The sequence below is a fragment of the Oryctolagus cuniculus genome, chromosome 6 (assembly GCF_051225735.1).
Source record: "Oryctolagus cuniculus isolate XC-2025 breed Fujian yellow rabbit chromosome 6, ASM5122573v1, whole genome shotgun sequence".
In the NCBI taxonomy this organism is placed as follows: domain Eukaryota; kingdom Metazoa; phylum Chordata; class Mammalia; order Lagomorpha; family Leporidae; genus Oryctolagus; species Oryctolagus cuniculus.
This window is the reverse complement of record NC_142872.1, coordinates 11,050,319-11,063,267: the sequence shown is the minus strand read 5'-3', so window position 1 is coordinate 11,063,267 and position 12,949 is coordinate 11,050,319. Positions and strand designations below refer to the sequence as shown.

The 12,949-nt window shown below is 36.0% G+C and overlaps 1 long non-coding RNA gene and 1 pseudogene across 2 annotated transcripts in view; one reads left to right on the top strand and one right to left on the bottom strand.

The window, feature by feature from the left end:
• Positions 1-12,949, bottom strand: part of LOC149126012 (uncharacterized) — a 496,014-nt gene that overhangs the window by 283,065 nt on the left and 200,000 nt on the right. The gene's annotated exons all lie outside the window — the stretch shown is intronic.
• On the top strand, positions 8,658-8,758 carry LOC127490846 (U6 spliceosomal RNA; annotated as a pseudogene).

The following is a 12,949-nucleotide window of genomic DNA, read 5'->3' as shown; positions in this document are numbered from 1 at the left end:
CACTCAACACTGGTACTACCATTAGTACCAGGACAAGGAACAGAAAGACAATAGAGTACCAAGGAGTATCCACTCCCATAAATGAAGTTACCAGTATTAACTTGACAAGTAAAAGAAATACTGCTTAAACACAAAGCTGTGTAAAATAGATAATTGTATGGCCATTGTTTATGAGAAAGAATCTAGAAATTGGGCACTTGAGTTGACAGTCACTTGCCTCATTTCAAATTTCTTCAGAAAACGCTAGATCCCAAGATCATCCCTTAAATATCACAAGGTATGAGCACTGGCAGAACAAATTACAGGCCTCAGAGGTTGCCTTTATTTTTTAACTAAGGGGGAAAATTATATTTGAAGCTCAAAGTGCTTCTCATTTTAACTGCACAAATATATACTATAATACCCCCCACTTAAGCAGGATTATAGATTCTGAAGAATACTTCAATGGATTCTTTTGTCACTGTGTGAACATCAAAGCACATACTTACACAAACTAAGATAGCTAAGACATTAGGCAAAAAAGTATCAATGTCACATAAAGCTTCATGAATTATGAGTTAATACAATGATAAAGGATTAATAACCAGAATATACAAGGTACTCAAGAAACTCAACAAAACAAACAATTCAGTTAAGAAGTGGGCAGGGGCTGGCGCCATGGCGCAGGTTAATCCTCCACCTGCAGTGCTAGCATTCCATATGGGTGCCAGTTCTAGTCCTGGCTGCTCCTCTTCCAATCCAGCTCTCTGCTATGGTGTGGGAAAGCAGTAGAAGATGGCTCAAGTCCTTGGGTTCTTGTACCCATGTGGGAGACCAGATGAAGCTCCTGGCTCCTGGTTTCAGATCAACACAGCTCTGGCTGTTGTGGCCAACTGGAGAATGAACCAGTGGATGGAACACCTTTCTCTCCGTCTCTCCCTCTTATAATCTGTAACTCTCCCTCTCAAATAAATAAATAAAATCTTTAAAAAAAAACTATGGAATGAATATTCAAAAAATTGACTGTAACTCTAAATTGATTTTCTCTCTGTCCAGTGACATTATATAGTAAATTTAGGCACTGCTGCATTTAATGAAGCAGATAATTTCTTAGTAAATGATAAGATAAAGAACAAAATATTTCATAAAAGATTTTTTAAATTGATGGGTTTTATTTACTTTAATTTTACATTTTAATTTCTCTAAAATATAACTAATCTTCTAAAGGAAAAAAGTAGTAATGTATGCTTACAGCATAATTAAAAGTAAAATGTATTACAGGATTAATACAAAGAATGGGACAGAGGGATTGTGAATACGGTTTCAAAATTTGAATTTCAAATATTCATATGAACTCAATATTTTTTTCTTTCTAAAAATTATTATTTCCCTTTTATTTCCACTGAAAAGTCCTGAAAACAATGACAATTTTGCAGCAATAAAACCACTAACATTGTACGAGGGTACTTCAATAAGTTCATGAAATATGTAATTAAAGTCTTTGTCGCGATGAAAACTATTTTTGAAATTTATGCATAGTTTTCTTTTTTAAAACTTTTTATTTAATAAATATAAATTTCAAAAGGTATTTTTTGCTACTCAAAAACAATCAGGATGAAAGACATTCATTTTCTATTCAATACAATATAAATAAAACAGGAACACTATTTTCAAAGCATCGGGATGTTCGGCAATTAGGTTCACCCCTGTCATGAGAGAGCCCCCTCCTATGACACTGCTCCCTGACTCTGACCTGGAATCACTCCCCGGAGCTGCTGTGCCTCTAGTCCACCAATCCAGAGCGCGGCGTGCCCCTTCCTCACACAGCTTTCGTGGCATGCAATGCAGTTGCTTCTTTCTCCACTTTTTCTTATTGCACTTGCTTTCAAAGCTCACGTCAAAGTGCCATTTCCTCCACAAGACCATTCAAAATGTCTTTCTTCGTCTCATGGCCTACAGCATCAAAGGTCATTGCCTTCTGAGCATGAAATTCGTACTAGAAAATAAGCAAGCTATTTCTTATCTAGTAACAGCTTTAACACTAAAAACAACTTAATATGTCAGAGTACATTATACATATTTTCCAAACAAGAAAAATTAAAAAGAGAGTTACTTTCTTTGCTTAAGCAAATTACCGATCTGAATTGATCAAATGAGTTAAAATATGAAACATATTAGTAAAGACCAATATGCAGTTTTTCATAACAATTAAAACCAAGCATGAGAGTGATGTTAGCCCTTTGGTAGAAGAGAAGACACCAGATACTTCTCCCCTATCCTGGATATGCTGACTCAACAACAATATACCATAATTTCCTGTGTGAGAGACCCAGGTTCTAGTACCCAAACAGAAAATTAACCGATCCTATTGAAAATGGGAAAAGGCTGAGATACATTCTCCTCATAAACCCACGACCACATTGTGACACAGGATGAATCAAGAGGGAGTTCCCAGCTGTCAGCTTCTACCTGAGAAGGGAAGGTCTGGACCACACATTTATCATCCCAAATTGTCTGGCTTCTATGCAAGGGTCTACCTTCTAACTTACCACCCCCTGAGAGAGGATAGAACTTGGCAAGTTTAATTCAGAGGCTGCCAGGAACAAAGACAGTGGTTTGGACTAGCAGGATGCTCCAAGAAGCACCAGGATCTCTGAGCCAGCTGAACGACTGATTAAGGTCTTCTTTCGCACATGCCAGTCTGAAGAGACTAAACAAGGTAATGGTTTGTCTAGTGCAGACACCAACACAGAGAGTCAAGAACAAAGAAGAAACTGGGAAATATGTTCCAATAAAACACGATTAAAAGAAGAGTTCAACCAGATCAAGGAGAAGAAACAGTCAGTGAACTTAGAAAAAACATTGGGAACTATCCAGTATGAGTTGCAAAAAGAATAAAAACAGGAAAAAGGATGAGTAGCTCAGGGGATTTGTGGAAAACCCCCAAGCTGACTAATGGATTCACTGGGACCAATTCAAAAAGAGAAAAAGAAGAGACATCACCAACAAGCCTGTTCAGAAAACAATGGTTAAAAACTTCTGAAATTTGAGTAAGGACACAGATATCAGTTCCAAGAAGCATGAAAACAGATCTGATCTTAACAGCAAACCATTTAGGTTTGATACCCAGTGTTACAGCTTAAGAGCTAAGAAACCTTAGGCAAGGTTATACAATCCACTCAGATTCAGCTACTACAACTGTACCATGAGGACACTGGTACCAATCCCTCAGGGATTTGTGTAATGTGGTAAACCCTGGTGAGATTATTGTAACTATTAGCCAATCACAAGTAAAATGACATACCAAGCCAATCCTCTTGAAATTATACCTAGTTTCCTTCTTGTAAAACTCTAAATGAGAAATCAGTGTCCTAAATTGTGATCATTTAAGTTTGAGAGATTTTTTTTATTTTTTTTTCATTTCCTACAGAAAAGAGAGCTTTTATCTTATCAATTCCTGCCCCTTAACTGCCTTCCCATCTCTTAAACCAAAGTAAAAACTTTTCTCAGGATTCCAATGAAGACTTGTGAGAAGAGGATGAAAATAAAACACATGCATCAAACAGAGCAGGGGATATTTGTGGCTATTTCTTAAAGCTTACATTTGATATAGAATTTGGTCTTTCGTTCACAGTGAGAATTCCTCACAATCAGGAGGCCATATTTCCAGCACTGCATTTACTTTAGCCAAACTGAAATACCAAGTAGCCCAGAAAAAGAGTAATCAAGTTCCAAATACAGTTTGCACACAGATTTCTCCAATTCTTGGAAGGGTAAATAAGAGATATCCAAGGCTACCACACCATCACAAGATTGATGTATCACTAAGGAAATAATACACTTATACAAATGAGGGAAATGAGCTCAGGCCACCATGCAAAACTATTGAAATACTCATTGTGAAGCCTGCTAATTAAGGAGAACTCTGGATTGATGCCTTTTATGGCACCTTGTGACTCTGACCCTATCTGACTTCAAGAAAACAGTTTAACTTCTCAGGTCCTATCTATACATGACCTTCTACTTCACTGAGATCTTATTATTAATTAGATTGTCTAGATTGTATCTTTTGTCTTCTTGAAAGGCCACAAAATTACATTCCTGCTGGAAGTATGTATTTTGTTTTTATATTAGCTGAGACCCCAAAAAATGTGTAATGGAATTAAAGATTATAGGTGCTATGGCAAACTAAATACAGTACTTTTAAGAAACAGGAGAAAATATGCTGTAATTAAGAATGCACATAATAAAGAATGGTGGAATTTAAAATGTCTTGGCTCTTTCTTTACGAAACTAAAAGAAATATTTTATGGAGAAGATAGCTGGTTGGCTTTATTCATTTTTATCGCTGCTTATTCATAGTCAGAGTCTCTTTCTTACTCTGCACTGTTGAGTATCCTTTTCTTCAAGTATCGTATGAAACAAACTACAACAGGGCTAATACCTTTCCCCTACAATTAGCTGCTGTATCCAAGTTTAAGTTATTAAATAGCTATCACATCAATTATGTCTATGTGTTAAATTATTCCCATAAGTCCTATAGCCACTCTTTGAAATGGGGAATTCATTTTGTATTTATGCATATTTCATTATGCTACAGAACCTTATATTAAGAAAAGTAATCATGGGATTGACTTTTATGATAACCCAATATCCACAGTCCTTCCTTTATGCAGGCTTGCTCATGCTCATTTTCATAATGGAGTGTGTTGAATACAGGAAGTCTGCTGCTTGTTCCAACTACCAGTCTTTTGCTACTTTGCCATATTTTATTGCAGCTGCTTCCCATGTGAACACTCACTTGAAGCTATAATAAGCTGACACATATAAGTGGTTAAGAATACCAATATTATGTTGTTTATAGCTTTTTATAGCACTTAATTAAGTCACAATTCCATTTTAGAGTATTTTAAATACTCAAAAATAAGTACTAACACAAACACTAACTTTCATATCTGGGTAATTTCTTCAGGCCAATTTATGGCTCACTGACTGATTCATTAGGTAGATGGCTGGAAAAGGCTTTGGTACATAGTGTTAAGCTTACTGGCATTGTAGTGGCTGAAGTCATCATGGAGACTTGGGTGGATGGGAAAACTGGGAAGCCATGAAGAAAGGATGGCTCAGATGAACAAAAAGCACCACACTAGAGGTCTTGTTGAGCTATGGCAACAGAACTAACGAGATAGCTGTTCTTGATGAAAGTCTGGTATACTGGAATAGAAGACATCAGTTCTGCAGCAGTGGTAAAGAAATCACCCAAAAAAGGCCATGCATTTATCTGCACCATAAAAGAGAGGACAGGACCAGCGCTGTGACTTAGCAGATAAAGCTATTGCCTGCAGTGCCAGCATCCCAACTGAGCACCAGTTCGAGTCCTGGCTGCTCCACTTCCCATCCATCTCTCTGTTGTGGCCCAAGAAGGCAGCAGAAGACGGCCCAAGTCTTTGGGCCCCAGCACCCACGTGGGAGACCCAGAAGAAGCTCCTGGCTCCTGGCTCCTGACTTCAGATTGGCCCAGCTCTGGCCACTGCAGCCATTTGTGGAGTGAACCAGGGGATGGAAGACCTCTCTCTCTTCCTCTCTGCCTCTGCCTCTCTGTAAGACTTTCAAATAAATAAATAAATCTTTTTTAAAAAAGGTGGGGGGAGATGAGAGATTTGAAGAAAGGCAGGGATCTTATAATAGGGGTGTTTGGGTACATATTCTAATGATTGGTTAAACAATAAAAACATGCTATAAACTAAGTGTATGCTACTTAAATGTGTTAATATGACTACAGGTTTCCACGTTAGTTGTGCTGGTTTATATGTCTGCTTAGCTAAAGGCAACGTGCTCCCTGACAACAACAGCTGAGTTTTACTGTCCTAGTACTTCTGGTGTCTTCACAGTACCCTCATATGGAAAGTATTTTGCAAAAATTGGTGAAATTAAACTAAAATATACAGTCCTTGAAATACAAAATAGAATATGCTTTATTTTACTATATGATCCCATAGATACTGCATGATAAAATGTTGATTTCATAATAGTTATTATCTCAATTTTTCTTAGCAGTAAGAGTAAGGCAACAGAGGTTGTAATCATATTACACAACATGATAAGTTGCAGTAACAGCAATCTCAAGAAGATGAGCGAGCTATCACAACCATAAAGGTAGTATCTGTATTTCTTCATTTCTTTTACTGATAAAAAGGAGAAAAGCACAGAATGATAAAGAGTATTTTCATTGTTGTAATGTCCCCTTGAATAATATGCCCAAGTAACAGGAGGTCAAATCCTATTGAAGTCATGCACCACAATATCACAACAGATCTGTTCATTAGCTAGAGTGCTTGGAGACCACACAGCTTTCTGAAGGGTCATATATAATAGCTTTGATCTTGGAATTTACAGCCAAAAAGTCCTTGATCATATTAATTCCATTGCTTTTTGTCTGTTTCACTTGTAATTATGATGGATCTTCTTAAGATGTATACCTTTCATGTTCAGGGACAAACAGCCTAAGAGATGATTAATAGGTGACACTAAATTGGATTTTTTTCCATACAAGAGAAAATAATCATAAGATAGATAAGAAATCACATCAACAATCACCAAAGAGTTGATTTTTCAAGGATCAGCTAAAGTAAAGCACTGAAAATATTATAAATTGTCAAGTTTTTAATGGGGAAATTAGAAAGTAGGTTTCTCAGTCTAAGTATCTTGGCTTTAAAATTGCACTGCCACTACTTCAAACAAATCTGAAAGTTGGAACTGTGTAAGGGAAGCAGGAGTTCTAGATGAGAAGAAGGACCACAGGATACCCTTGGATCTCACTCTGAAACACTTATTTAAGGTATCAACCTGTATTTACTGTAAAAGTGCCTTATAAACTGCTTGTTTCCCACTAATTCTATTAGAACACTAAATTAATCAAAACCAAGAAAACAAAACAATTTTTAAAGAGATATTGTTCTTAAACTTGATTCAAAGCTTAAGAATAATTAAGCTTATTTGTTAAGTAGAAATAGTAGGAAATGTCTTATGAGCATGAGATTTCAGCATTGGAACACATATTAAAAGCCATTTAGACTCTCTCCCTCATACAAATGGCAAACAAACCCTCTGAGACCAATGATTCGCAAACGCTATACCTGAACTGCTAGAGGATTTATGAAAATACAAATTGCTGGGATTCACCTCCAGTGTTTGAGATTCAGTGGGTCTGGTCAGAATTTGCATCTCCACCACGTTCACTGCTGGCAGTGATGGTGTTGGTGCAAGATAACACCTGGAGGACCTCTCAGCTATCATGACTTCAGAGCTCACGTCATCATACTGAATGCTAGGGAATCACTAACTCAGTTCAACAAATAAATACCAACAGTCTGCCCTCTGACCGAAATTTTCATGAGGTACTCAAATAACAGCAAAAGGCAAGTGATCCTGAAGCGCTTAAGTTTAGTGAGGATTTCAATAGAATACAGTAAACAACAAGTTATACATAGACACAAAGAGCATAAAGAAGGTCATCTCCCCCAAACTGGTGTTCAAAGACGCCTTCCTGGAGCCTGAACGTAGGATTGAAAAAGAAAAGCTGGGAAGAAAATTTCAGGCAAATCCAGCAGCAGAGGAAAAGATACATAAACATTAAATAGCCAGGAATATGGAATGCAAGCAGCAGAGGTTACAGACATAGAATTTTACATTATAAAACAGTAACAGAAAACTTTTAAAAATGCTATCAAAACTAAAAGGAATCTATCTGCATTTTCATTACTTAGAATAGTAATTAAAAAGTTAAATATAAATGAACTTTCTCTATTTGCTCTACACATCCCTGTGACAGCTCTTTCAACAATTTCTCTGATTGTGAGAAGAAATGCACCATGCATACATGGGTACATGCATGTATGTCTTGAATGCCCTGAAAATACACTTTGACCTAGACAGACACAAAAGTTGTTTTTACATTGCTTAGATGAGATGGAAGGCCACTGGAGACCCTTCAGTAAGTAACACAACAACATTTCACCTTGTTTTTAAGTGAAAACAAAATGATGGTGCAACAAGTTATTTCTTTTCCAGGACACCTAAAAATTGAGTAAGAGGAGGCTAGATAAATGTTAAAGCTTTTAGAGAATAGAAATTTTGGAAAAAATTTCACAGGATCCTACCATCTACAGTACCTTCCATCAGGCTGGATATTAATCTTTTTGGAACATGGGAGAGAGCAAACCTCTTTGTCTGTGAGTTTCAGGTCATGTGGAACTTGGTGGGAGAGAGAATAGCAAGAAATTATTAAATGAGTAAAATGTTCTCACGATTGAGGAGAGGCAACAATTTATCCAATATTGTAAATTGAATATGATGATATGACAAGGAAAACTTGTGAAATGAACATAAAATGTTGACTGAAACAATTTACATTCAACATGCTATATGATTCAATTCATAAAAGCTTGAAATCAAGCACAGATAATCTATAGTGATAGAAGTCAGAATGATGGGCTGTTTCTAGGGAGGAAAAGGGCACAGGATCAAGAGGAGGCAGAAGTGGAGTTCTAGAATGTGGCAATAATCCTGATATCTACCGGAGAATTTTCTTTGTAGTAATCGTTGAGTTGCAGATTTATTTACTGCATTTTATATATGAATTATATCTTATAATCAATGAGCTTTAAAAACATCTAAAAGGGCTTACGTTGGTGGCACATATACTAAAAGTAGAAAAATACAGATTAGTGTGACCTCTGCAAAAGATGACACACAAATTTAAGAAGCATATCACATTTTTCCCATAAACCCTGTAAATTGAGGTACCTGCAGACATGGATTACAATGTAAGAAGGTAGCTGGACACTATGTTACAGTGCCCACTAGGAACCAAAGCTAACATAGCCTACCCAACTGACATCACACATTTCTGGGAGAAAGTATTTTACTCTGACAGGTACTTCATAAAATTGGTGGAGGCCAGATGAGCAAATGTCAGTGCAGGCATAAAAGAAGCATATGACAACAACATAACACAAGGGCTCAAAAGGAATACAATAACTCTCTAGCAAGATACTCCAAAGAAAATGAAATCAACAATTGCCTGAAAGTAAGTTCAAACTAAGCACTTAGGGACACTTAATGACATATAAGAGGGTAGGAAAAGATGATTCCATAAAATTAGAAATATACATCATATAAGAATTAAAAATTCAGTAAAGAGATGAAGATCATAAAAGAATCAAACAGAAATATTGGATCTAAAAACCTCAATAAATGAAATAAAAAATACTAAATGAGACCCTGAACAATTTACTATATCAAGCTTAAAAAAAGAATTTCTCAAGCTTAAAATAGGCCTTTTGAAATAATTCAGACACACACACACAAAGAAAATATAAAAGAATGAAGAAATCCAACAAGATTTATGGAAGACAATTAAACAAGCACTTATTTGTATTATAGCTGGGCCAGAGAAGAAAAAAAAAAGAGAAAAAGGCATGGAAAATCCTATTCAACAAAACAAAAGCTGAAAATTTTTGAAATACTGGGACATTAAGGGCCAGGAAACTTAAAAATCCCTAATATATATAACACAACAGGATTCTTATAAAGGATATTATGCACAAACTGTCAAAAGCATAAGAATAGATGGAAAGAGAATTTTTAAGAAAGAGAAAAGCACACATTAATAAAAGGAAATTCCATTAGATTAGCAAAAGATGTTTCAGCAGAAACAATACAGGAAAGGAGAGAATGAAGTAATATATATTCCTGCCAATCAACAACAATACAGAAAGCCATCCTTCAGAAATGAAGGATGAAAAAATAAAACTTTTCCAAAAACAAGCAAAAACTAATGGGATCCACCAATGCCAACCCAGCATTAGAAGAAATGCTTAAGGGATCCCTACACTAGCAAAAGAATGATAACTACCATCATGAACACACACAAAGTAAAAAAGATATAAATGGAAAAGGTATACAAAGAAGAGAAAAGAACTGTCTTATCAACACAGAAAACAATCAAAGCACAAAGATAAACAACAAAAAGGAACAAATGATATGCGAAACAGCAAAAAAAAATCTAAAAAATGCTAAGAGTATGTCGTTACAGATCAATAACAACTTTGACTATAAATGGATTAAATTCTGAAATTAAAACATTTAGATTAACTACACTGATTGAAAAAGGCAAAAATAATATCTTGATATCTACAAGAAACTCACTTCAACAATAAACACACAGAGATTGAAACTGAAGGGATGAAAGAAGACATAATATGCAGACACTCAAATTGAACAGTAGTAATAAAACTTAAAGTAAATAACATACACTTTAAATCAAAACTTTAAAAGGACAATCAAAATAGAGTGAATGATAAAGAGATCAATAAGAGTTTTTAAAAAAGCAAATTTATATGTAGTCAATATTGGAGTACCAAATTATGTAAAGCTAAAATCATTAGATCTATCTGTGAGTGAGATCCCAGTAGAAAGAACGGAGCCATCAAAGAAGGAGGTACCTTCCTCTGAAGGGAGGAGAGAACTTCCACTTTGACTATGACCCTGTCAGAATAAGATCGAAGTCGGCGAACTCAAAAGGCTTCCATAGCCTTGGCAGCTCATGACTAGAGCTTAGGGAGATTACTGATGCCATAAACAAGAGTGTCAAATTGTTAAGTCAACAACAGGAGTCACTGTGTACTTACTCCTCATGTGGGATCTCTGTCCTTAATGTGTTGTCCAATGTGAAGTAATGTTATAACTAGTACTCAAACAGTATTTTACACTTTATGTTCTGTGTGGGTGCAAACTGATGAAATCTTTACTTAATATATACTAAATCGATCTTTTGTATATAAAGATAATTGAAAATGAATCTTGATGTGAATGGAATGGGAGAGGGAATGGGAGAGGGAACGGGAGATGGGAGGGGTGCGAGTTGAGGGAAGATATGGCAGGGGGGAGCCATTGTAGTCCATAAACTGTACTTTGGAAATTTATATTTACTAAATAAAAGTTAAAAAAATAAAAATTGCTAAAAGAGAAGATTTTAAATATTTTCACAATAAAATGTGAGGTAATAAGTCAAAAAAATCATTAGATCTAGAGACAGATTCCAATAAAAAAAGGAGGACTTCAACATCCTACTTTCAGCAACATACAGATCATCCAGATAAAAACTCAACAAAGAGACATCAGAGTTAAACTATTCTATACACCAAACACACCTAAAAGACATTTACAGGGACCAGTGCTGTGGCATAGTGGGTAAAGCCGCTGCCTGCATTGCCAGCATTTCATATGGGTGCAGGTTCAAGTCTCGGCTGTTCCACTTCCAATCCAGCTTGTTCGAGACACGATTGCTCCACTTCTGATCCAGCTCTCTGGTATGGCCTGGGAAAGCAGTAGAAGATGACCCAAGTCCTTGGGCCCCTGTACCTGTGTGAGAGACCCAGAAGAAGCTCCTGATCCTGGCTTCGGATAGGCCTAACTCCAGTTGTTACGGCCAATTGGAGAGTGAAACAGCGGATGGAAGATCTCTCTCTCTCTCTCTCTCTCTCTCTCTCTCCCCCCCCCCCACCTCTACCTCTCTACCTCTGTATCTCTCTACCTCTCTCTACCTCTCCTTCTCTATTTCAAATAAAATCTTTAGAAAAGAAAAACACTTACAGAACATTTCATCCAAGAATCACAGATCACACATTTCTTCTCATAAGCACATATGGGATCACATGTTATGCCATAAAACAAATCTTAACAAACTGAAAATCACAGTAGGTTCTTCTCTGACTACAATGCAATGAAACAGAGGAACATCGTAAATTATACAAATGCATAGAAATTAAAAATATTATAGCACATAATCGATTGATATCAAAAAGGCAAATTCAAAAATTTTTGAAACAATTGAAAATGCAAATACAACATTACAAAATATATGATATAGCAAAATCAGTATCGGAGGAGCATGTATAGCAATAAGCACCTGTATCAAAAGGAAGATTTCAAATAAAACAAACTGCCAAGGAACTAGAACAGCAAAAGAAGTAAAACTCAAAACTGTAAGAAGTAAAAATGCAATGATCAGAGCAGAAATAAATGAATTAAGCTTGAAAAACTACAATTTGTTTCAAAAGGGTGAAGACAATCTGCATGACGGGAGAAAATATTTGAAAACTGTTCATCTGAAAAGGGATTAATATCCAGAGTACCCTCAAAATGCAAAATGTGAATAATCCAATTAAAAATCTGGCACATCATCTGATTAGACATTTCTCAATAGATATACAAATGATGAACAAAGAAAAGAAAAAACCCACCATCACTAATCATCAGGGAAATCCAAAACAACACCATAATAAGATATCATCTCACCCTAGGTAGAATGGCTATTACCCAAAAATAATCAAACAAAAAAATTACAAATACTTGTAAGGATGCCAAGAAAGGGAGATTTCTGGTTTTGTTTTTAAATATTTCTTTTCAGAAGGGTAAAAAGACAGATATAGAAAAAAAAAAAAGCTCTTATCAGCACACTGACTCCCCAGATTCCTGCAGCAGCCTCACCAGGGCCAAATCAAAGCCAGCAGCCAGGAGCTCTACTGAAGTCTCTCACAGGTGGCAGAGGAGTTCAAAGTTTCCCAATTCCCTGATTTGATGATCACACATTTTAAACACTACCAAATTATCAAATTATATCCTATAAATATATAGAATTATCATATATCAATTAACATTTTAAATAAAAACAAAAATTTTGTAAACTTCCTTTGCTTACTTGGTCAGCTCTCACACTCCCCTGAACCTGGCCCATCAGGTATATTACATACAGGGCTAAAAAGTCTGTTTTCCAGATGAAATATACAGCTGTTGTCTAACTCAAATAAGACATGATTGGGGCTAGAACTGAGTCAGAGAAGGAACAATAATGAAATAGGATCATATTACAAGTCGATTCAAAGATACACTTACTGCGGCCGGAACC